General features: G+C 37.9%; 1 protein-coding gene across 1 annotated transcript in view; it reads right to left on the reverse strand.

Annotated features, from left to right (window-relative positions):
- ZNF831 (zinc finger protein 831) overlaps window positions 1–23,767 on the reverse strand; it is a 60,936-nt gene that overhangs the window by 16,436 nt on the left and 20,733 nt on the right. Inside the window, exons 8-11 of the mRNA XM_074843397.1 lie at window positions 14,431–14,529; window positions 13,321–13,392; window positions 11,919–11,984; window positions 3,637–3,690 (exon numbers count right to left, since the gene is read on the reverse strand). The gene's annotated coding sequence lies outside the window, so the exon portion shown is untranslated. The remainder of the gene's footprint in view (window positions 1–3,636; window positions 3,691–11,918; window positions 11,985–13,320; window positions 13,393–14,430; window positions 14,530–23,767) is intronic.

The following is a 23,767-nucleotide window of genomic DNA, read 5'->3' on the forward strand; positions in this document are numbered from 1 at the left end:
CACGGCTACTAGACTAAGTAAATCCCAGACTGGAATATGCATTCCCTATAATGTTACAAAATCAGCATACCCGGCCTGTAAAAATTCCTTAGGAACACTGGATTTTGGAAGATGTCGCTTTTAATCTTACTGCGATGAGCACCTGCCCAATTCAGATAGCTGCAGCCTGCATCTTGTTAATTGGATAGCGGTGAAACTGTAGTATTATGGTTGTCCAATATCCACTGCAGCAGAAGCTCGCTCTTTTAGTAATTCAGATGATAGACTAACGCCAGAGGTGTCAACGGATTTTAATTCTACACAGCTTTATTGCTCTTGGAGAGTTTTGCATGATGTTTGGATTGCTTTCAGTTTGTTTCTGGACCCTATTTTAGTAGGCCTCTAATTTTGGAGGTGAAAAAATATTTCTGGCTTATTCTTCCTATCTTTCTTGCCTGTCTTTTGGTTATTCAGGGGTCAAAAAAGCTCTTAACAGGGCCTAGTGTTGTTCCTTAAAATCCTTCTAGTTTCTATTATACCCTGAAATGCTCCCAGTAATTGGTAATGGGACTGCAAATGCTTTTAAAATCACTGAATCTAGAAAACTACTTGACATTGTGAACTGCTTTAGAATGACTCATGCTTCTGATCTACAGACTCATTCTGTCCATATGGATAAAACTACATGCAGCGACTAGTTTCAGCTCTGTTGGGAGATACTTTCCTAAAGGAATGGATTCTCACATATAAGTGAGATCTTCTGGAGGATTATTGCATGCTACAGTCAACAAACTAACGGAGAAAAAAAGATGCACATCTTATAATAGAATACTGGCATGAATCAAATCATACAAACAGATGATTATGGGCATTTTACATAACCAGTCAAAATTAGTTTCTCTTCAGTTTTATCACATATCTGAAGCCCATTATATTTTATTCCACTTTGAGACTGACTATTATTATTTTAAGTTAAGGTGAACTTACTTAAAAGGGACACTTATTTTAAACAGTACTAATAACTCCAGTAGTATGCTGGAACTAGTAACAACTCTAAAACACATATAATTCATTATTTAGAACACCCAGTAGCATATCAAATTCTAAATGCTGAAACTGCAAACTTCTTATCCTGAGAGCCTTAAAGAAGCAATAATTAAATAAAGCAAGTAACAACTAAAGCAAGTGACTGCATGGATGTTTGCCACTATCACACAGGTTTCAGAGCTTAACAGAATCTTTTGAAGCTTGATCTAAAATCTCTAAACCTTGAATAAGTGACTCTGGAATCACACTGACTCCACAGCATCCTATGATTCTTCCCATTTATATGGATGAACAGGTTGCTGTGATGGCTAGAAGTAATTTGAACTGTACAGTTAATACAGAGGACCAGTGTTACACTGCATTAGTTCTACTTGAAATTAAGTGATTTTTGTTTTATCTTTTTAACCAATGTATTTTTGGGTGTCACTTCCTAAACTGGAACCTCTATGCAAGATTACTCAGATTAATTTAAGTTCAAAACATTATCCTGCTCAGAGAAGCTCTATTAACTTCAGTTAACTTCAACTAACTTCAGCTCAATATGCAGCAAAGTATCTATTTTAACTATGTATAAAGATAAGCTTACTGTCAGGTACTACACAGTAGGGAGTATGTGGTGCTAACTGCACTTCACTCCCAATTCATGTCTTAATCAGGATTTGAGGAGATAAACCCCCATACCATTGGTATGTATTTCTAGGTTCAAAGAATCTGTGGAAAGGGCTCCTTCCCAGGTGTCTAAAACCCTGTATCCTTCAAAGATTCCTACAGGGTCTTAGTCAAAGATGTGATCAAGTGAAAGTAGCGATAAGCATGCTTCCTGTGCTAATAAGGAAATAGATTTCAAAGATCCTATCAACTACATGTTTTAAAGTACTTTACAAACTTAAATTTTAAAAAAAAGTATCTTATAGGATTGCTAACAATTTTTCTTATGAGGACAGTGATTGAGAACAGCACACGATCTCCTACCGTCAGCAGAAGATACAGATACTGGAATTATTATTTGCAGTTGCTAGTCTACCACTGACGGCTAGCACAAGGTGCCAGTGTTTATGAAGAACTCGGTTGACTAGACAAAACTTCTACTTAAATCTAATAAAGTAATAGTGAACCACAGGGTCTGAAACAAATTTTTTGCAGGTACTTTAAACACTACTTGTTTGATGGAAAAGTTTTTGAGCATACCCTAATTCTGGCACTTTCTAGTCCTCAATTCAAACCAGCAAAATGGAACTGATACACTTCCTGATTAGCCCAGAAATGACTGTTAACCTTGTTTTACTTAAAAACTATTTATGCCTTTGCTCTTTTCTCAGTTTGACTTCATACCTTGAAATGTCTCATAACAGAAGTACTGACTTCACCAGTTCACTTTTTCTTAAAGGATCTATTCCATCTCAAATGACTGCAAGTTCCACCAGCAGTGTGCAGACTGTTTATAACTTTATTAACAAAGTTGAGAGCCTCAGTCCCCTGCAGAATTAGTATTAAAATGTGTAATTCCCTAATCTTCTGAAGCTCTCATAATCTTTCAGTGATAACACTTCTGGCTCAAATTCTGACTTTAGGAAATCTTGCTACTTGTTAAGACGTCATTGCTCCTGAAGTTTTGCTCTGCTTCATATGTTACAAAAGTACAAAGCAACTAGAGAACATGCTGATAGAACTTTGAAATTCTTGTACCATAGCCTGAGGACAAATATTTTTGACACTGTACTTCCACAACTGTGTAATATCAGTGAAATTATTTTATTTTTTAATTTTTGTAAACACTGTACCAGAATACAGTATTAAAACCTTTTAAGAATAATGTGATCTGTAATAACTTTCCTTCATTCTAGAATAGCACCGTTTTGATCATTATTATACAGTTTTCTATATTTTTGATTCTTCTTTTCTTGAATATTGATAAATGAAAACATTCAAAAGGCTTAAATCAATAAGAACATTGTTAGCTAAAATATACTTTAGTGTGTAAGTAAACGTTGTATTGGTCCTTTTGATCTCTTAGTGCAATTTGCATCAGAGAATATTTCCTATTCTACTTCTTATACTGCTACTTTTCTCAGCTCCAGTCATAAGAAATGCTTTCTAGTTATTATATGTCTTTAGTTTAAATTTACACCACTTCTTTCTAAAAAGAAACATATCTAACACATCTGTTGGTTTTGTAACACTGTTGGTGTCTTCACAATGAAAAAAGATAGGATTGTTAGTGGTTAAGAAGTCTAAAAACCTCAAAGGTTTTCCATTCTTTTGTCCTTTCATCAAATTTGCTCCTGTGCATTTCCCTTGTTAGGAAAGAGTTAACCTCCAGCCAGCAGTCTGTAATCAACAGGTTGCTCTAACAGAAAAATAATAACCCTAATCCATCTTTTAAAGTTTAGGAGGTTGGACTAAATGATGAAAAAATACTGATTAAAGCCCTCTGGAAAACAGGAGTGGGGCCAGTACTACAATGCTTTGTGTTTTAGGAAAAAATCTTTCTCATTGCTAAGTGAAAGAAGCATCACATTTAAAAAATTATAACTTTAAAATTTCTGTGTTATCATCTAGAGTTTAATTATATCTCTGTCTATATAAAATGATAACAAAACACTTGCTAACCTTTAGGTGGCCAATTCACAGGCAGGTGGAGAGGTTCAGGTCTCTGGAATAGCGCTGAAACAAAAGAAGCATCCTGTTTTCTTTTTTCAGTGTCTTTCTCTTCTCTTTTTTTTAAGCATTTGAAAATTGAAGGGTGGGTGGTGGGGTGTGTGCAAAGAGAGGAGGGGGTGAAGTCAGCCCACGCTTGGTGTAGGAAGAGTTTTAATGGCCGATGCTGGTAATATGGTTTGCCTGCTACAGTGTCTGCACTACTGCAGCTCTGTGTGTGGGCGTAAAGAAATGACACGACTGGGTTTCAAACCATTACACTGAGGATTTGCAAACAGTTAAAAAAAAAACAACACAACCCCATCAGGCACAAATGAAAAATTATTACTTTTTTTCTTTTATCTTTTTCTTGGGTTTGTTTGCTGTTTTTTTTTAACTTAACAGATGTAATCCAGTCAAGTTTCTTCCTCAGCCTGTAAATTAAAAAAGGTAAATTACGTATTTAGGAAGGTTTTTGATTTTGCATACTGTGAACATCTTGTTATGATTTTTGCTGCTATTTTTTAATTAACCTCCAAAAGCTTGTATTCCAAAAGGCATCCAGATTTCCACAGTAAAAATCTTAAGAGGACACCTATATTTCTGCCTTTAAACATGTTAAATAGGTACCCAAATCTTAGTAGCACTGAGTAGAATGGTACAACAGACATAGCAGCCACTCCACAACCGGTCAGGTAGGAAATCTTAGACCATGACTGTTCCCTTGAATATTCCATAAAACATAGCCAAGAAAAAACAGGACATCCTGGCAGCCCATTTTTGTTTAGTAGTCTAGCAATGCATCAGCCTTACTGATCCAAATTGGACAGAAAACAGACTTGAATGTTTGTGGTAACTACTGGGTATAAAGGAGACCAACAGGAGTGAGACTAAAGGGCTGTTCTCTGTAATATCATGGGGAATGAGAGGAAAACTCTATTTAAGCTAAACTATAATTGCTGGCACACTAGAAGGTGAATATAAATGGTTATGAATACACTGTTGTTGGGAGGGACTGGTGGAAGGTTTTTGTCAGACAAGTGAGAACACTTCTCAAAGATATTTTTGACCACAAAGAGTGAAACACAGACAAAACAGTTTTAGAAAGGAGCTTGAAAACTTCAGGAAACCTTTATGACTTGGCTGCTCCATGATAGTAAGGGACTAACTAGCACTTGCTAGATGCATATCTTCATGTATGTGTGAGAGAAGACATCCAGCTTGAAAATCATGTGCTTGGACACAGGGTGTTACATTCTTGAGTGTAATGGTTTAGGTGTGTATTTTTTCAAATATTACAATGAGCCCCAAATCAAACAGGATTTCTATTGCATATGGTATTCTGCTGGCAATAAAAAGCAGGACAACTGGATACATAAGCAAAGGGGGATGGGAAAGAGAGGAGACACTTCCCAATGCCAATATTGCCATTTAGTGTCCAGTATCACTGGCAATTCTTCACCCCATCTCCTGGCTGCCGTGTGAAGCTGCAGTGTGAGAGCTCCCAGAGTCGAGGATCCAGAGCTGAATGCCAGATCAGCAGAATTCAGTGTGTGAGTGAAAACAGCAAGACTGGGCTTGAGGACTTCAGACTATTAATCCCAACCTTTAACAAAGAATCTGATAAAGGTAGTTAAACAATGAATCCCACTACAGGGAATGAAAAACAATCTCCAGTTCTATATCTGTCTGGTAAAACTGTCAGAGATATCACCTCTAATACACAGAAGTACAGGCTGACTTGGTATTGAGTGGGCTCTGGCTACTAGTCATAGTAGAAGCTTACATTCTTCTTTCATGTATAAACTTACAGCTGAGGTCAGCTCCAGGAAAATTTTGCCAGAGAAATGTCTGTGGCCTCAGCTGATACAGAGAACTGCATGTTTAGAGAGAAAAGAAATATGGCTCCCAGCAGGGTTACAGTCATACAGACCGAGTGCAATTGTACATGGTGATGTAGATTGCAAACTGAAATTGCTTAAATCAATTCAGTAAAACTGGTAATTTTCCTAGAATTGCAATTTTTTTGTATGTATAAAAGTAAAAAAGACAGATCTTTACCTTTTTTATTACTTTCTCTAAATTAATCTTTGTGTACTGTCTGCTCAATGAAGATACTTTTTACCCAGTTAAACCCTGCATTATTAACAAGTAGTATCATTTGAATCTTTTACTATAATTTGTACTAACTACAGTTTTCTTGACCCAGCTTGAAAAGTGTTGTAACAAAATACATAGCCTGAAGCAGTAACTCTGAAAGGTATATATTGCTCATTTTTGTCTCAGTATGTCATGGACAACTATGTATAGTGATTCTCTAGTAGTCATATTTCCAAGTCACTGCAGCATTCATCATTTCTGCCATGGTATTGGCCACTTTGCTGCAGATAAATGTCAAAATGCACCTAATCCTTCTCTGAGGACTAATCCCCATGAAGAATCATTACATAATATTGCTATCATTTATCACAAATAGCGGTATTTCTTTTATAGATGGGAACTCTTAAGTTTGAATATACAGAAATCATTGTTGCCTACGCAACTTTCTTTTGACCAAAGGCACACTTCCACCATGGTACTTAACATGATTTTTTTTCCTCAAAGATCACAGCTCTGTAAATTGATCTTTTAAAGCAAGTATTAAAAATTCTGGAAAAAATTTAATATAAAAAGACATTCAAAGCAGGAGGAATGAAAGCATTCTAGCAAATTGGAGAGCCAACTATTAGCCTTATATCAATACTGCATAACAATTACTAAGATGCATATGGCACTTTTGACTATTTGTCAAGACAGCAAGAACCACCCCCCTAAAGAGGAGTGTAACTCTCATATATTGGTCAGGCCACACTGAAAAAAAAAAAGACCAAGAGAAAAGAGCTTAAAGACAAAAATGTGCTTGAACAGCAAAAGGGAGAGATACAACTTCATTAGAAGCAAACATTCTTGCCAAAGAAAAGCCAGTACAAGGGAAAAAACTAAAACACGAGGCAAAAGTAATGGGTCCCATAGGGAAAAGAGTCAAGAGCTGCTGAGAAAATGCTAAGACAATCACAAAAATGAAAAGGTTCAGCTGGTAGTGCATGCAACCTAAGTGTTTCACCAGGAATTGCATTTTTTCTTTGAAGTGTGTCGTGGTTTAAGCCCAGCAGGCAACTGAGCGCAGAGCAGCCACTTGCTCACTCCTCCCCCTGAGGGATGGGGAAGAGAAAATACAACAAAAGGCTCAGGGGTCAAGACAAGGACAGGGAGGGATGACTCACCAGTTATGGTCATGGGCAAAAGACAAACTCAATTTGTGAAAATATGCTGGGTTTTTGTGTGATGGGGTTTTGGTAGCAGGAGAGAGGCTACAGAGATGGCTCCTGTGAGAAGCTGCTGGAAGCTTCCCCAGCTCCAAGCTGGACCCCTCTGCACCAAGGCCAAGCCAATTAGTGATGGTGGTTGTGCCTCTGTGATAACGTATTTAAGAAGGGGAACCTGGGAGGAGGAGTAGTGAGGGAAATACCTCTGCAAACAGCGAGGTCAGCTGAAGAAAGGAGGAGGAGGTGCACTGGAGCAGAGACCCCCTGCAGCCCGTGGGGAGAGTGCAGGCTGTCCCCCTGCCACCCATGGGGGTCACTGGTGGAGCAGATGCCAACCTGCAGCCTGTGGAGGACCCCACACCGGAGCAGGGGGCTGTGCCCGAAGAAGGCCGGGACTCTGAGGGAAGCCCTGTTGGAGCAGTCTGTTGCTGGGAGGGCTGCAGCCCATGGTAAGGACCCACACTGGAGCAGTTAGTGAAGAGCTGCAGCCCTATGGGAGGGACTCACATGAGTACTTCCCTTCCACTTGGAGCTGGGGAAGCTTCTAGCAGCTTCTCACAGGAGCCCCCTCTGTTGCCTCTTCCCCACCACCAAAACCCTGCTACACACAAACCCAACACAACACGCTTGGGTTATTTTCACACCCCAGTAGCAGAGCTCTACTGTAGATACTCACCTGAAGGAGAGGAAAAAAAAAAAGCTAGCCTCAAACCATCTTCCATTAAAATCCCACAGACCTTTTTTTCAAATTTAGATTTAATGTGGTTTAGGTAAGGCTCTAAATGCTGAATCATGATATAGTGTTGATTTGGACTTTTATTTGGTTTGGTTTTTTAGTATTAGTTCAGCATGAGCAGGTCTGGTGAAGGACTGTTTCATGGATTAATTCCCAAGGATAGTCTACAACCCAAGAAAAAAATTAGACATCTGAGAGAAGAAGCAGATATATGAGTCTAGGTTTGCTTCTGAAGTATCAGGTGATAGGGTGGTAATGAAGAGAGCTCCAGTTACTCCTTCTTGCCCAAGTCATCTTTTGCTAACAGTTAAAAGGTTAAAAAGTGAAGGATGTTATGGTGCCTCTTCTGCAAAACAGATGTTTTGCAGGAGGAATATGGAAGGTCTTTCCAGGTCTTTTAGATTGCTGGAGTAATGAGCTATAGTATTTCAGGCATATTGCATCATAAATATGAGTAATTACAATTATGATGCACTTAAAAGCAATGTAGCTTTCAGAGGAACAGTTGCTTTGACTCAAGAAGTCAGCAAGGTTAGATGTTTTTTGCACATGCACAAACTCGAGTATACTCATACTAATTTTTCCATCTGTTTCTTATTTGTCATAGAAAAACAGATAAATCGAGAACTTCTGATAGTATTCAGAAATGTTCTAAAACTCACCAGCTACACTAACTTAAGTGTACTTTACAGAAAATGAAACTAGAATTTGACAGGGTCATTGATCATTTGAACCAACTTTCAGATCAATGTCAACAGCAGTAAAAGGCAGCATCAATAACTAGAACTGTAGAAACGCAGGATTCCCATCACCATGACCCCAGAGCAGTACCAGTCACATAGGTAAACCCATGTCCCACACCATTCAGCCAACTCAAATATATTTTTTTTAATTTTGTCCATAAGTTTTCATATAATTGTGTTTTTTCTCAACATGTTGTCAAGGAAACCCTACATTCTTGTAGCTTAGTATTCAGCTCTTTATTGCTGTAGACACAAAACAATTTAGGATTTGGAACTGACTGATATACTTTCCACTCTGAAGGGATGCTCTTAATACCATAAGCTGGATAGAGTTGAAGGAAGACCTTTTTTTTGAAGATTCAGTTCTTACAAAATGACTATGGGAAATTTGACAATTAAATCTTCTATTTATTAATTTTTAAATTGTAAAATTTAATTTACATATCAATTTTTCTCTTATGTTGTATGCTATCCACTGAAAAATAGCCCTGTAATCTTACTGGTGTCCTCTTATTTATCTCTATCACAATTCCTCTCTTATTTTATTGTTTTTGAACAATGTTGAGTTCCTCTGACATAAATATTTTTGGATTGTGTGAGAGCTGCCAGCTAAATTTCAAGTGATAATAATAAAGTTAAAGTTGCACACTTCTTGTATCCCTTTCTTTGTCATAATCTTACCTAATATTTGTAGTTTTTCACTGAGAAAAGAGGTACTCTATGTACACAGAATTTATGATGCACTCCAGGGAACAACTGCTCTTCAACACCTGGGTGTGAAATAGTAGTGTCCACTCTGCCCATGGCTAGCTTTCTGTGGAGCACACTAGTCACATCCACGCTGCAAAGCACGAGGTCAATCTCAGGGTTGGCACATATTGTTTACATCTCATGCCTGTTGTCGGAAAAGTTCTTTCAGCATGCTATATACAACACTCATCTGCTCCATGCATGCCACAAAAGCGTTCCAGTTCTTATCACAGGCTTTAACATGCCATTTTAATTCTTACCCTCATGAAGATGATCAGTGAAACATACAGAGTGCCTCATGCTACTGGATAACTTCAGAATACAGATGGGAAGTGGTCGTGTGAAAAGAGTACTTGTAGCTTCCTGGCAGAGTGAAGTATATTATTGCACTGGACTCGTATTTCAGTTGTATGTCATGGTAAAAGGTATTTCTGTCATTCTGTCCTTTGGGTTTCATGGAGCTATGCTTTTATCTGTTGTCAAGGAAACACCAGGTTTTTTTCCCCTTGCTCATTAATGTCTGCATTTTTGTTTCCATAGCTACAAAGGAACCTTAGTGTTTTAAAATAGCAGTAATTGGATTACCATGACTTTTTGCAATTTATTGACACCATTAATGGCTCCGATTTTCAAAAGCAGACACCAAAACTGTATCAGCAGTTTTCCAGCTATTAACACGTATCTCCTTGTCCTGAACTAAGAAAAGTCTTCAGCATCCACTCACTGCACCCAGGCTCAGACTCTATACATGGTACCCCAGTTTTCTGTCCATGCTAATAAGTTATATACAAAACTGTGGAGATTTAGCCTGTTTGTTCTTCTGTTACAAGTTACTAAAGAGTCCTTAAATAACCACAATGAAATGTGACAGTTAACTTTTAATTGGAAGTTTCCCTGGCCATGCTTTGCTTCTGAAGTGCCAGGTGATAGGGTGGTAATGAAGAGAGCTGCAATTACTCTGTACTGAACGAGCGTCTATTTGGCACAAACCGAATTTCCAAACACCTGTCCCAAAATGCCTTCATCTTGGCACAAAATATGAGCTGAAATTACTGAAAATATTCTGCTTTTTAGTTGTATTCATTTTAATTTCTAATGGGCACCTGCAAAGAAGTGCAGAAGTTCTGTTGGGAATCTGCTAAGTATTAACCCCAACATCTAACATATTACTGATCCTTTGTAAATTTGACCCTAGAATAATAATCTGTGAGAATTTTTACAGCCAAATATCTAGCCAACTCAGGATACAGGAACATGGAAAAAGCACAAAGAATTGAGAGCACCAGTGTTGCTAAGATCTGGTATTACTTAGCAGGGGCATAACTCACGTTTTCTTAAGACAGAAACTGAAACTCCTAGACAGGCTGATCTGCATGTCTGTCTGTCTGTGCCTATATGCACAGTCACTCCTACCATGCTGAAATTGTTACTATGCCATCTCCTAACACTTCTAATTTATTTGTTACAATTTGCTTGACACTATGGTGTCTACAGAGCACCATAAATGCATATTCTATACCCTTACCCTTCCTTTCCAATATCTCCAGGTCCTCCTGTCCTCAGCCTCAGCACAGCTTGTCCCATATCCCCTAATTAGGGGGCACTCCCAGTTGTGGCTGCCTGATCAAGCCAAAGGCCAGGCAGAAAGCAACTGAATTTACCATATGGACTTCCCACCAGTGCTGTCACCACTCTGGGTTTCTGCACTCTTGTCTACTGAGTCCCAGTCAGTAGACACATACTAGTCCCACAGTCGGGGGTTGATTAAAATCAACCAACAGTTTAAAAAGTTGTAAGAGGAGGACAGACAGAATGACTAGATATCACCTATTTCTTTAGGCTAAAGAGAGTCAGCAACTAAAAAGTTTACAATCTAGGTAAAAGAAAAAGGTGACAACAACTGGCTAGACACAGGTAAGTATAAACAAAGAAGTCCCTTTAATCTAAAATATTAGTTCTTACTTTTCATAATGGATTTCAGTGCATCTTTGAGGCTAAGACATTCTATTACCATAGAAACAGTATCCTGTGTCATTGTGGACCTTACTGTAGATGTGTGCTGTTATGGAAACAGTCATCTTAACAGCTGTCCTCATGTTATATATTTCAGTTATGGTGTTTGTAAAGATCCATTACTAAACTATCCTTTCAGGATTCATTTTAATAAAAACTAAGTCTTTGAAATATTTAGCAATTTAATAAACACCTCAAGGCTGCTCCCAATTAAAAATACAGCATTAGAACAAAATGTATATTAGAATTACAGTGCCCTTTCAATAATTACCTACCTTTCCAAATCTCTAGCATCTTCAAAGGTTTGGGGAAAAAGATGGTCTGTACACCCTATCAATCATTAGTAGAACTACTTCAGGAAAGCAAATTTTTAAGCCATGTGTGCTGTGCAAGGACTCTTTGGCACCAACATCCTAAGTGCACGCATGCATGGAAATGAAAGAAAAAACATGAAAAGGTACAGTGAGAAAATGTGGCTTATTTGACTGAACTGGGAACTGTGAATTCTTACATTTTAATCCAAGATGAACCATTCTTTTGTCTTAGAAAAGCCACTTAAGACAGATCTTGAAAAAAAGATACATGTGAGTTGGAAGCTCAACTCCCACTAATTTTTTCTTGGGAATCGAGTCCTTAGCTGATCCTAGAGCTTTGAGAAAATCTCCTCAACATTTTCATATTTCTAACATCTGAGATACTACTACTTACTTATTTCACTGGAGTTCTGTGGGCATAAGTATCGCTTTATTTTCTTGAATAGAGCCATTGAAGAATCTGTGACACAATTATAAGTTTTTACTTGAGTTAGCGGTCATTCACCACTTAACTTGTCAGATGTAAATAGCTTCTTGGCTAATTATCTTGATTACACTATCTAGTTGCTGCAATTCAAGACTGTAAATGTACACTTTTTACCTTTATCTTTTATCTCTTTATTGTTTGGGGTTTTTAAAATCAAAATCATCTGTACCAAAAAACATAGAATCATAGAATAGTTTGGGTTGGAAGGGACCCTAAAGATCATCTAGTTCCAGCCCCCTGCCCTGGGCAGGGACACCTTCCACTAGACCAGGTTGCTCAAAGCCCCGTCCAACCTGGCCTTGAACACTGCCAGGGAGGGGGCAGCCACAGCTTCTCTGGGCAACCTGTGCCAGTGTCTCACCACCCTCACAGGGAAGAATTTCTTCCTTATATCTCATCTAAATCTGCCCTCTTCCAGTTTAAAACCATTACCCCTCATTCTATCCCTCACCCTCTGACAAAGAGTCCCTCCCCACCTTTCCTGTACCCCCTTTAAGTACTGGAAGGCCGCTATAAGGTCTCCCCGGAGCCTTCTCTTCTCCAGGCTGAACACCCCCAACTCTCTCAGCCTGTCCTCACAGGGGAGCTGCTCCAGCCCCCTGAGCATCTTCGTGGCCTCCTCTGGACCCACTCAAGCAGGTCCGTGTCCTTCTGATGTTGGTGCCCCCAGAGCTGGACACAGCACTGCAGGGGGCGTCTCACAAGAGCGGAGGGGGAGAATCGTCTCCCCTGCCTGTCCTTCCTAAAGAGCCTGTATACTTCCATCCCAACACTCCAGTCATAGGAGCCATCCCACCATGTCTCCGTGATGCCAGTGGGATCGTAGCCCTGCAGGTGTGCGCACGTCTCTAGCTCCTCTTGTTTATTCCCCATGCTACGAGCATTTGCACAGAGGCATTGAAGTTGGGCCCCCGATGAAGCTGACTTACTGGCTGGAATTCCTTTGTGCTGCCTTTCAGGCGCTCTCCTGCTGCCCTGTGATCCCTCTCCAGGCTCTGGGCATCTATTGCTGGCACTGGCATCAGCTGGTAGGATTGGGATGGATTGAGGTTCCCCTTCCCCGGCAACTTTAGTTTAAAGCCCTCTTCACCAGGTGGCAAGCCGACGATCGAGGATGCTGTTCCCCTTCTCTGACAGATGGACCCCCTCAGCCCCCAGTAGGCCAGGTTTCTCAAAGCGAGTCCCATGGTCTAATTAGCCGAACCCCCAGCTGTGGCACCAGTCCCGTAACCAGTTGTTGATTTGCTGGATTCAACTGGCACTTTCAGACCCCTTTCCCCTTGACTGGGAGGATTGATGAAAAAACTACCTGTGCTCAAGAGTCCTTCTGCCACTCCCAGGGCTCTGTAGTCCTTCTTGATGCTCCTCAGGCTGCTCCTGGCTGTATCATTGGTGCCCACATGAAACAACAGCAGTGGATAATAGTCAGTGGACTGTATGAGGCTGCTACTTCTTTATTCCTACACAAAATACTAGTTATTATGGCTTGTAATGAGAACATTTCCTAACACTGAAAATCTGAAAGCATATCAACTACAGACAGTATTTTAACATGTATAAAGAAAACATCCAAACATAATGAACTCTAAAATTCAAGTACCTCCACTGAGCTTTGGGGAAGCAGGAAAACAAAAACTACTCAGAAACATGTCAGTTTTGAAACCCAGTTAATTTCCCCTCTTAAGGCCAGTGATGCAATGATCCCTCAGCAACATTCTTATCATCATTTAAGTGCAGTAATGTTTTTGTTATGTCCTTCTAATTTAGCCTTGAACTTGACTCCTTAGACACTTTTTCTTGCCTAAACCAAACTACTAAAGACCATGTTCCTGAATTCAGCTTCAAGAACATTAAAAATTAGTCCATCAAATCTCCACCCCCAAAAAAGGTTTTCAAACTAGAACTCACACTGCTCTGGGCACAGATGTGACTGTCTGCAGTCTGAGAGCGCAGTCACAGAAATGAGGAGCTGTTGGGGCTGGCACAGCTCGTAGGCCAACACTAAACTCACAGGAAAACTCTGTCTGTGGGAAACTTGTTGGCATTCCATTTTCAGGATATGTAACAGGCCAGTTAAGATGTCACACAGAAAATGTTTTTTTTTCCTTCAAAATATTTACAGCCTCTCTAATATTAGTAAATAAATGTGCCAAAACCTGGAAAATGTTTAAGTAGATATAAGTCAAGTAAAAAGGAATGTCAGTTATTTCTAGGAGAAGCAATTGCTAGGTACTTTCACATTTTTACCTTGGAAAATCAATACAGCAAAAATAAAGTACTGAAAAAAATATCTTTTTCTTAACATTTTCTTTAACTGTTTAGATTCTGCAAGCTTTGTTGTTTGGGATACGTGTTATAATTTACTTTGTTATTATATTCACAACTGCCAAAGAGAAGAGTTTGTTATCCAGATTATTACCTGTGAAAACTTCCATCTTCGCAGTGCTGGTATTCCCTGTTGGCTGAGTAAGTAGTCTCTGTGAACTGTCAGAGCTCTCAGTGCTTTCTCATATTATTTCTGAAAAGACAGAATAAATTGATGTGCTCAATTTAACGAACAAAGCTGACAGTTATAATCCCATTCTGTTCATCTGCCAAAAATTGTGTGTTTTAGTGGGGCTAACAATTGTTCTCCTTCTCTCCATTTATAGCCATGTTCTTCAGAAAACAGATTCTCTGATATTTATTTTTTAGTATTTCAGTTTTTGGAATGAATGCCCATGCTGACTAGGTTCTCCAAGAGGCAACAACAAAATATTAAATTAGTAAATTTAATATTAAATTATTAAAATAATAAATATTAAATTAAATATTTTTAAAAACAGATTACATACCATACTCTCAATATAGGACTTAAAAAAAAGCCTACAAGCAGATAAGGTAGGAATTACTTTTTGAACAAAGTATTTTCTAAGTGATCAGAGAAAGAGATTCAGCATCTGAGGTTTGCCTAAATCCTAATTCTGCAGACATTTTTTCATGGTTTTGATCCTCACATTTAAATAATCAGATGAAAAATTAATGAACTAAAAAGAATATTCACCATCACTTTTCTGAAGAAGGGTCTTTCTTGTAAGTAATTGTAGTTAACTTTTGTTTAAATCTGTGCAGATCCCTCGTATGAGTGTTCAGGTGACTTTGAAAGTACTCCTCTAATTTTAAGTGTATCAGCAAGGATTAAGATGTATATGACACACTAAAATACACATTTATAAAAGGAACAAACACTGATTTTGGAGTAACCAAATTAAATAAGTTTTAGTTGCTTCTGATACTGGGTTGTCTCCAAGCTCTGTGTTTAATGAAGCTTTGTGGAGGTTTTTTTTTTAATATCATAGTTTTACTTAGAACTCGCCTTGCCTCCTGCTTTCATTGCTAATGTATCTGGCAGCATCAGTCCCTGTTTGAGTCCATATGCTCAGGGGAGTGTTCAGCTGTTCAGACAGTATTTGTTTTTTCTGTTCCTATGATACTCATACCACTGTACATTTGGGAGCCCCTTACTTAGAAGATACATAGTATGCATATCTTGATTAAAAAGAAAAGCTGCTGTAGCTCATATACTCTTCATCTTACCTTTTTATGGACCTTAATTTCTAATAATTACCGATTTACAGTATTTTATGTATTTCAGAGAGCTGCTGTATGCTCAGAACTTGTTACGAGTAGAAATTGTATATAAAAGCTATTCTTATTTCTGAGCATGAAAAACCATACATCAACACTAACCAAGAAGGTCAAACTCCAGTTTTTCCATCTTAGTAGTCATGAATCTGATGGAAAAACAATGTATATCCTATTGATTTAGTGCAATAGAACTGATACAAATATTATTTACTTGTGCAGCAACTTGAAGTAGTTGTTCAGTGACACAAGTTTAGAGAAAAAAATAGAGGCACCTAGTGAGAAAGTGCTTTAATGTACACTATGCAAGAACTAGATATGAAAAATTGCATTTTAAATGTGAGAAGACTAGTCATTGTTAAAACTACTTTTTGCAAATATTTATACCTTTAAAAAATATTTTTAACTTCAGTTTGTGACTGTTAACATTTTGGACTTTATACACATGTAACAGAGAACATACATATATCCTGAAGAGATAGATGGATGGCATTAATCCAAGTTGGCTTAATCATACTAAGTTTGATGCTTTCTCAGTGCTTTGAATTTAACATTTTTTTCATTTATACATGTTGTTAGTCCTTTAATTATTGCTTTTGCTGAAACACTAAGTTGCAGACAGCTTAGTATACAGCTTAGTTTCATCATCACATTAAGTATAGGTGGTACAATGATGAAAAAGCTTTTGTCTCCCAAAGTGCTCTCTAACTGATTATCACTAATGAAGCTGCACAATAACAATAATGGGGGTGGGGAAAGACCTAGAAGAATCCCAAGTTTCCATATCTAAATTCAGTTTCTGAGAACTGTCATGTGCACTGAGCACTTTCCATCCTTGGTACAAAGTGAGGTGTAACAGTATGGAGAAAAACAAGTGTATGATTTTGCAGGTATACTACATGCACAGGAGTTAAGGGTGTGATGACACTAACTTGGTATTCCTCACAAGATGCAACACTTCAAGTACTGTTCTGTAAATTATTTTTAATAGCTCTTATGTTCTTATAATACTTACTAAATTCTTAGATCCTCTTTAAGTTGTTGCATAAATGTGTTTGTCTTTGGATCAGGACAGTTCTAGAGAATGTAGTGGAGTTCTTTCACAGGACTTCCAAGATTATGTATTCCTTTCATTTTCCTTAAGTGCTACAATATTTTACAGTTACGTATATAAAAAAACGTCCATAGCCTGTACTAAGTGTCAGACAGTGGTTATAATACAGTGCAGATTCAGGCATTTTATGTAGCTGGACTCTGCCACTTAATTTTGATCACACCATCGTGTTGCCTTTGCTTTTGATTTTTCCTAAATGGAAATCTATTATTTTTACAATAATGAAGATTTTATGGAATCTGTTTATTAGTTTACAATGTTATTAGAGAATGCCATGAAAGAAAATACTTTTGTCCCAACTGTATATGAAGAGTATTCTATTACTTTATTTGCATAGAAGATACTTGCATTAAGTTTCCATCTTAGACTCTCCTATTTGATAATATTTTTTTAATTTGTTTTTCTTTAATAGTTTATCCCTGAGGTTAGGTGAAGTCAACTCATGAAAAACCCTCAGAAGACTACTTGGAAAAGATGTATTTTCAGTGAAGCTACAAACCAGAAACTACCACTGGCCTGATAAGATATCAAAACTTTTAAACTGTTGGAGCACCTCATCCCCAGAAGGAGAAGGGCTATTTTCTGGTGCAATTTTTGACTTTCAGGCTAGCTGTTTCTCTGTGGATTGTCAGTTCCATCCAAACACCACAATGACTTCTCAGTTTGGAGTTGGGAATTACTGTTGTCAAGCCCAGCTGAGAAGGTTGGGACTGAGCCTTAAGTTGCTGTTACTGTTAAAGATTCAAGGACTGTAGTCCCCAAGATGAAGTCTTGTGCTCTTGATTGCTGAGACTGGATCCTCCCCCTCCCAGAGAGGTGGCAAATACAATCCCAATGCTAAGGACAGCATAAATAGACTTAAACCCCAGATCTACCTGTTCTCTGGCCCATAAAACTTTGAACAAAAATGATTTATGGCTTGTCTTCATCATAGCTCTGTGGTCAGCCACTGACAGATGTAAGCTAGAGACTGTTTGATTTATAATTGATCTGATAATTGTCTCTGTGATAGTTAAGATGTCAGCATTGATGACTAAGTACCCACTTCCATGCAGTAGTTTGTGTATGAAGAATTCTCAACTTTTATTTCCAGGTTGCAGTTTCTTTAAACCATGTCAAAAGATAGCTGATTGAGTACAAGATTTCTGAAACAAAGGGCTTTATATAAATTTTGGATACAGGAGCAAGGTTTGAAGACCATGAGTTATGTTTGTGATTTAACATGTAATATGTTATGACCACTACCTGTCATCACTGGTTCTTCAAGGTTTTGCATTAGAAAGTTGCATTCAACGAACATTTGATAGCATGGTATGTTTCTGTAAGAAATGTTGTCGTCTTTAGAATTAAGCAAGGATCAGATGTAGGGGAGAAGCATTATTATTTCCAAACAACACAAAATCATCAGCAATTTCAAAGTATTTTAAAATATGTGGTTTTGTCTTTAATTGTGCTGTTACTGTGCTTGCTCATGAGTTGTGGGTGATAACATGTGATTATCATCTGCCTACTTGATCACATGCACATTTGTGATGCTTGCAAGAAAAAACATTATCTGGCTGGTAACTGTCATATTATGCAGAGTTTAAGAGACTGTTTCCCAGACAACAGAATAGTCATATTGCATCCATGAACTGTACACTGTCGTGTATCTGCACTTAAGTCAAACACCCGGTGGCAGCTGCTGCTCCCACTAATGACACAGACAAGATGGAACTGTTTGTTTAGCCGTAATCAAACTCACTGAACTATGGCAGTCAAGGAAATAGCACAATTTAAAAAAAAAAAAAAAAAAAGTCAAAATTCATTATTCTAATGAGTCATACAGCACATACCTTGTTACAAATTTTGAGTCAGTTTTTAAATTGAAACCAAATCATTCACTAGCCAAAAGCCATTTAAGGGCCATGTACTACCTGTTTAAGACCCCTGCTGCAAATCATAAATACAAGTTGCACCTGTACAATATGGTATATCATTTCACTGTGGCAATTTGAGTATGTTAAAACAAACCACCACAGATAGCAGGTGGAAGACCTAACCTTAAGAGTAATCAGTAGGATAATGCTGAGGCAATGAGATGGCCAGCTGTGTGTGATTGTGTGTACATTTATTTTTTACATTTTGTATGTTGTCGGGGGGGGGGAGAAAGCTGATAAGAAAAATAATTATTTACATTCAAATTATACAAACGACATTAGAGCCTAATTAGTGTAGACAATGTTAGACAGTATGTTTCACAACTGCAGTAGATGTATCACGTGCTTGATAAGGAAGGTATTTAGCCAGTTTTGTATCTGAGGCAACAGGACTCTGAAGGTGTGCAGCTTTAAGCCTCTTAGGACATTATATGGCAGAAGAATAAAATAAAAGGGATCTAAAAATCAAATGTTTGTTCCAGGGCTACTGCCAGATCATTCTATTAAATGCACATTTTTAATAGACCCTAATTTAAACTAAATGCTCTGAAACAAAGATAATGTCTGAGTTTTAATTTTTTTTTTTTTTGAGGGGGTGGGGGGGAGGACATTGGTGTTTTTTTCAAGGTGTGGGGGTTATCTGGGGAAGGAAGAGACATTAAATGCTAGGTAACAAAAACTCAATCTCTTCTTGATGTACTTAGCTTCAATTAGCTACAAATTAGTGTGCTTTAGCAGCAGTGTAGCAGTATCATCAATTAGCAGTTCATATACCATGCTATTATTTCACAGTCAGATGGCCACAGGTTTCCAAAGATCTTATCACAAATTTTTCACTTTTTACTTATTAAGAATGACTTAGAGTGTGAGTGAAATAGTAAACGAATTTGCTTACTGATCCTGTGACATTTGGTCAGAATATCCTGTAAATTTAAAAATGGGTTCTCTGGAGTGCGTGATTCCCTTTGTGGGTAGTATGGGAGACCCAGGGTAGAACCTGATGAAAGATTTATTATCTTCTGTACATCTCTTTCATACATAGTTTCTGACTGCAATCTGCCTTTCAGAGCTTCTCCAAGAAAAGTCAATTCCACGGTCAAGACAAAGAGGCCATTCTCTCTTCAACCAAAGACTGCTTCAAATCTTTTTGAAATACGCATCACCTTCTGTTAAGACCTTACTAAATTACATTTGATGAATGCTACCCTAGGCATACTTCACTATTTCCCTAGTTAAAGCACCAAACGCTGTTATCTGACATTTAATGCACAGGTCTACAACTGTATACTATAGTAGAAGCTTGCACTCTGGATTTTTCTCAGGTTTTTCTGTTTTAAAATCTCAGTCTGCCTTTACCTGAGACATTGTACATGCTTTATTTAAATCACGTCACTGGAAGTTATGTAGTAGAATTGCGTATGTAGTGACAAGTATCTGCAAGGGAAAGAAAAGCTACTTCATCATAGATGAGGACTTCTGGAAATTGTCTAAAAGACTGTTCTCAAGTATGTGTGGCACGATGTATAGTGGAATACATAGACAACACGTGTAACCCAGCATCTTCCACTGATGGTGAGTGGTGTTTATTTTAGCTTAAGACAGTCCTTTGATGCAGGAATCAGATGCTTTTCAATAGAAAATAAAAGGCCAATGTTTCTTTAAAAACAATTATCAAACAATGCATTCAAGTTGACTGCTTCAGAATATTGTTAAAAAAAAGTATCACCTTGGTAGCACAGGCTCTTTCTTGACTGGATAGAGAAGATTCAGATATCCGTTCAAATGCAAATGTAAAATGGTTTTGCCTGCTTTTTAGCAGTGAATGAGGTCAGCCTTATGCTAAACAAAGTTGAATATGATTTTAGCTTTATGATTACAAAGAACAAAAAGATCATACAACAAAGAGAAAACCGCCACATTTTTCAGCTATGATTACAAACCTAATCAAGGTGCTCTGAATGCTTTTTAGCATGGATAATGTAAGACCATCGACACTACTCATTCACTGAAATAATTTCAACTTTCTGCCTCATTAGATTTTCAGAAGGCTTTTTGAAGTACTGCAATGTTATTACTCAAAAGTTCCCTCTTCCTAGTAGCTACATACTTACCATATACACTTCTAAAGCTACATTTTTAAGACTATTTGCTAAAAATTACCCATCTGTTGATTTTTAGGAATTTATAATATTTTTCATAGCAGGTTCTTGACACCTAAATTTGCATGAATAAATATCTGTGAGTTCATTAAATGTAATTTTTACCCCTTCTAGGTTTCTGGATGCAAACTTACTGGCATGGACAGCAAAGTCCTGTGATTTGCATATGCAACTCTTTGTGTAGATAGCGAGCAGAGCAAATGTGTGTGTAAAAACTGAGCAAAGGAAGTGCATGTGACTTCTAAACTTTGCCTTTTCTGTGGGGCAGGTACCTATCCAAAATGCAGCCAATCATTGTAGATGATAAAAAGCTGACAGAGAGATCTGCAGCCTTGTGAGAGAAGGATGTGCTGCTGCTCTGTTTGTTTGCCATCACCCTTACAGAGGGATTCACTGACTCTCAGCAAAACATGACCAAACCACATTCACTATAATTGTCCAGTGTTGAAGTAATTTATGCAACCTGGTAAATAATGCTGATGAGGTAGTAATTTGACTGCTTTATTAAGTGGAAACACCAGTATGGAGACCTCAAACAAATCTCAGATGGTTTTCAAAAGATCATATGTTATTTTCGAGCTTAGAAATTATTTTGGGAGCCAGACTGTTTTAAATGTGTCTGAGAAGGAAATGAGCATAATTTTGAAACAGGAAATAGATTTGCAATAGTATTGTTAAGAAATTACATCCCTTTTTTTTTTTTTTAGGTCCCTGTATCACCATGCTAGAGAACAACAGCACTTTTTCACTACAGCCTTTGTACAACAGTTGTGCATGCATATATATATATATATGAAAGATTTTAGCAGCAGGAAAATAATATATATTAAGAAACTCCAGGAAGAATCCTTTTATGCAATCAGTATTGGAAAACAAATTCTGAATATGCATTTAAATCTGTGGAAAAGAATTAGTACCTTATTGGTTTTAGTCATAAGAAGGAAGTATATCTCCCCTTTTTTACGATACAGAAAATAGAATATGGCAGCTGAGAATGAATAATTCCCATTATACACTCTGCCTTTTGTGTCATCTGTTTTCTCCCAAAAGACAAGAAAAGCTGTCTGAGACAAACTTCTACATTGTGGTTTTCACTCAGTGCATTTCACTTCTGCAATAAGACACGTACATGAGCAATAGTACATAGAATCAAATTGTATGAGTCTGGGTTTGATATTGCCCCATGAGCAATTGACTTCTCTGTCCTTTATTTCCATTCCATAGGTTTACATGTGATTTAAATTCCTGGCATAAAAAAAGTGATTTGGAAACTTTCTGGCCAGACAACCAGATGTTCTGAATCTTTAGAGTCTCACAGGATTCCTGCTGCCTATATTTCACTTGTCCTTGTGATGAAGGCAAATGTTGAAGGTGAGCGTACAAAGATGCTAGAAGATTGCTATTTATATACATGTTATCTGAAAACTTCTGGGGTTTTTCAGTCCTTTTGGGAAGGCACTGGCAGAAGCAATGGATTTTTGGATGTATGTTTATTATCATTGTAGGTTACCTATGTCAGAGATCAGATTGCCAATTACAGACCCTTTTATCCTTTCACTAGCAGAAGGTGAGTATAGATCAGTAGCATGTTGAAGGGGTAGCACTTTCCTCTGGTGTAAAATACCGTGGTCTGTCTTCTGGCTGAGGAGGCTGGATTCCCTCAATACAGCTAGTCTTGCTATTAAAGACTGAGGCAAAGAAGGCATTTTCAGAAATCATTTAAACTGGTCTAAGATCATGCTGTTGTCAGGACTGTTTGTGGCCATACATTCCTGTCTCCTCCATTCTTCTGCTGCTGAAGTCATGCAGGAGCAGCCAGTAAGATCTGTAAACTGGTGCAGCAGTAAGTCAGGTCTTTTTTGTAGGTTTAAGTTTCTGACAAATTAACCAGGCTTAACTAGGACATAAAAGGGACCTTTATTATTATTTGGGGATGTTTCATTGCTTTTATGTTGAGTTTTCATTAATATTTTTGAAGAACTGAAAAAAAGGGCCTGAATGTATCTTTCCGGTTTCCAGCAAGGATTTTCTGTCTAGGTCACATTTTAACATGGAAGCAGGGGAACAATTTATTTCTGCAGAAAAAGGTTCTCTGGATTTAAGGATGGGTAGCCCTTTGAGAGTGGTTCCTGCTGGGATGCAGAATCAGAGTAGGGATCTTGTCCTCTTTCATGTACCAATGCCGAGATGTGGATACTTCGAGGCGAGTTTGCTTGTGAGACGGTGAGTCCTTTCCCTCCAAGGGAGTAAGGAGCAACAGGTCTTCACGTGGAGAACCTCATGGAAATCTAGCCCCCTCTTGTGGTTTTTCCACACAGAAGGCATGATTCGATTCAACCTTATTTCTTAATAAAAATATATATATACATGCATCTTTTCTCTGAAAGTTGATATGGTTACTGCTACTTCTGAGGGGATGATAGGTATTACTCTCAGGATACAAAATTATAATCTGTAAAAATTTTTATTTGCATTTCACATGCAACTTGACAGCCATTTTCACCAGAACATGGGGGATTAAGGGAAGGGGATATGTTGGCTATTTCTATAATCTGATTTTTCTTCAAATTGAGGGAGGAAGAGCCCTAAATACTAAAGGACAGAAAAAAAAACTCTCCTGGTTGACTGATAGAGACAAATACAGGCTTTGGTTGTCTTACACTGATCTGTTTTATTTTGGGTTGAACCAAACTGCATGATACTAAGAAATACCAAGCCAGTGTTTGTTAGTGGATGAAAACCAAATGCAGTGAACTTAGAAAACTGTCTAGCTAAAACCAAGCTATGATTCCAGTAGGCATTCTGGGGGCTACACAGCACTGGCTTAATCAGCCTAACCACTTGTTCTTGCCACCTTTCTGTGATTTTTTCAGTTCCATTTATGGTTCACTGTGCAGAAAACAGAAATTAAGCTGCATTGTTCCCTTACAGCACTCATCC

Source organism: Strix aluco, chromosome 17 (assembly GCF_031877795.1).
Source record: "Strix aluco isolate bStrAlu1 chromosome 17, bStrAlu1.hap1, whole genome shotgun sequence".
Taxonomy (NCBI): domain Eukaryota; kingdom Metazoa; phylum Chordata; class Aves; order Strigiformes; family Strigidae; genus Strix; species Strix aluco.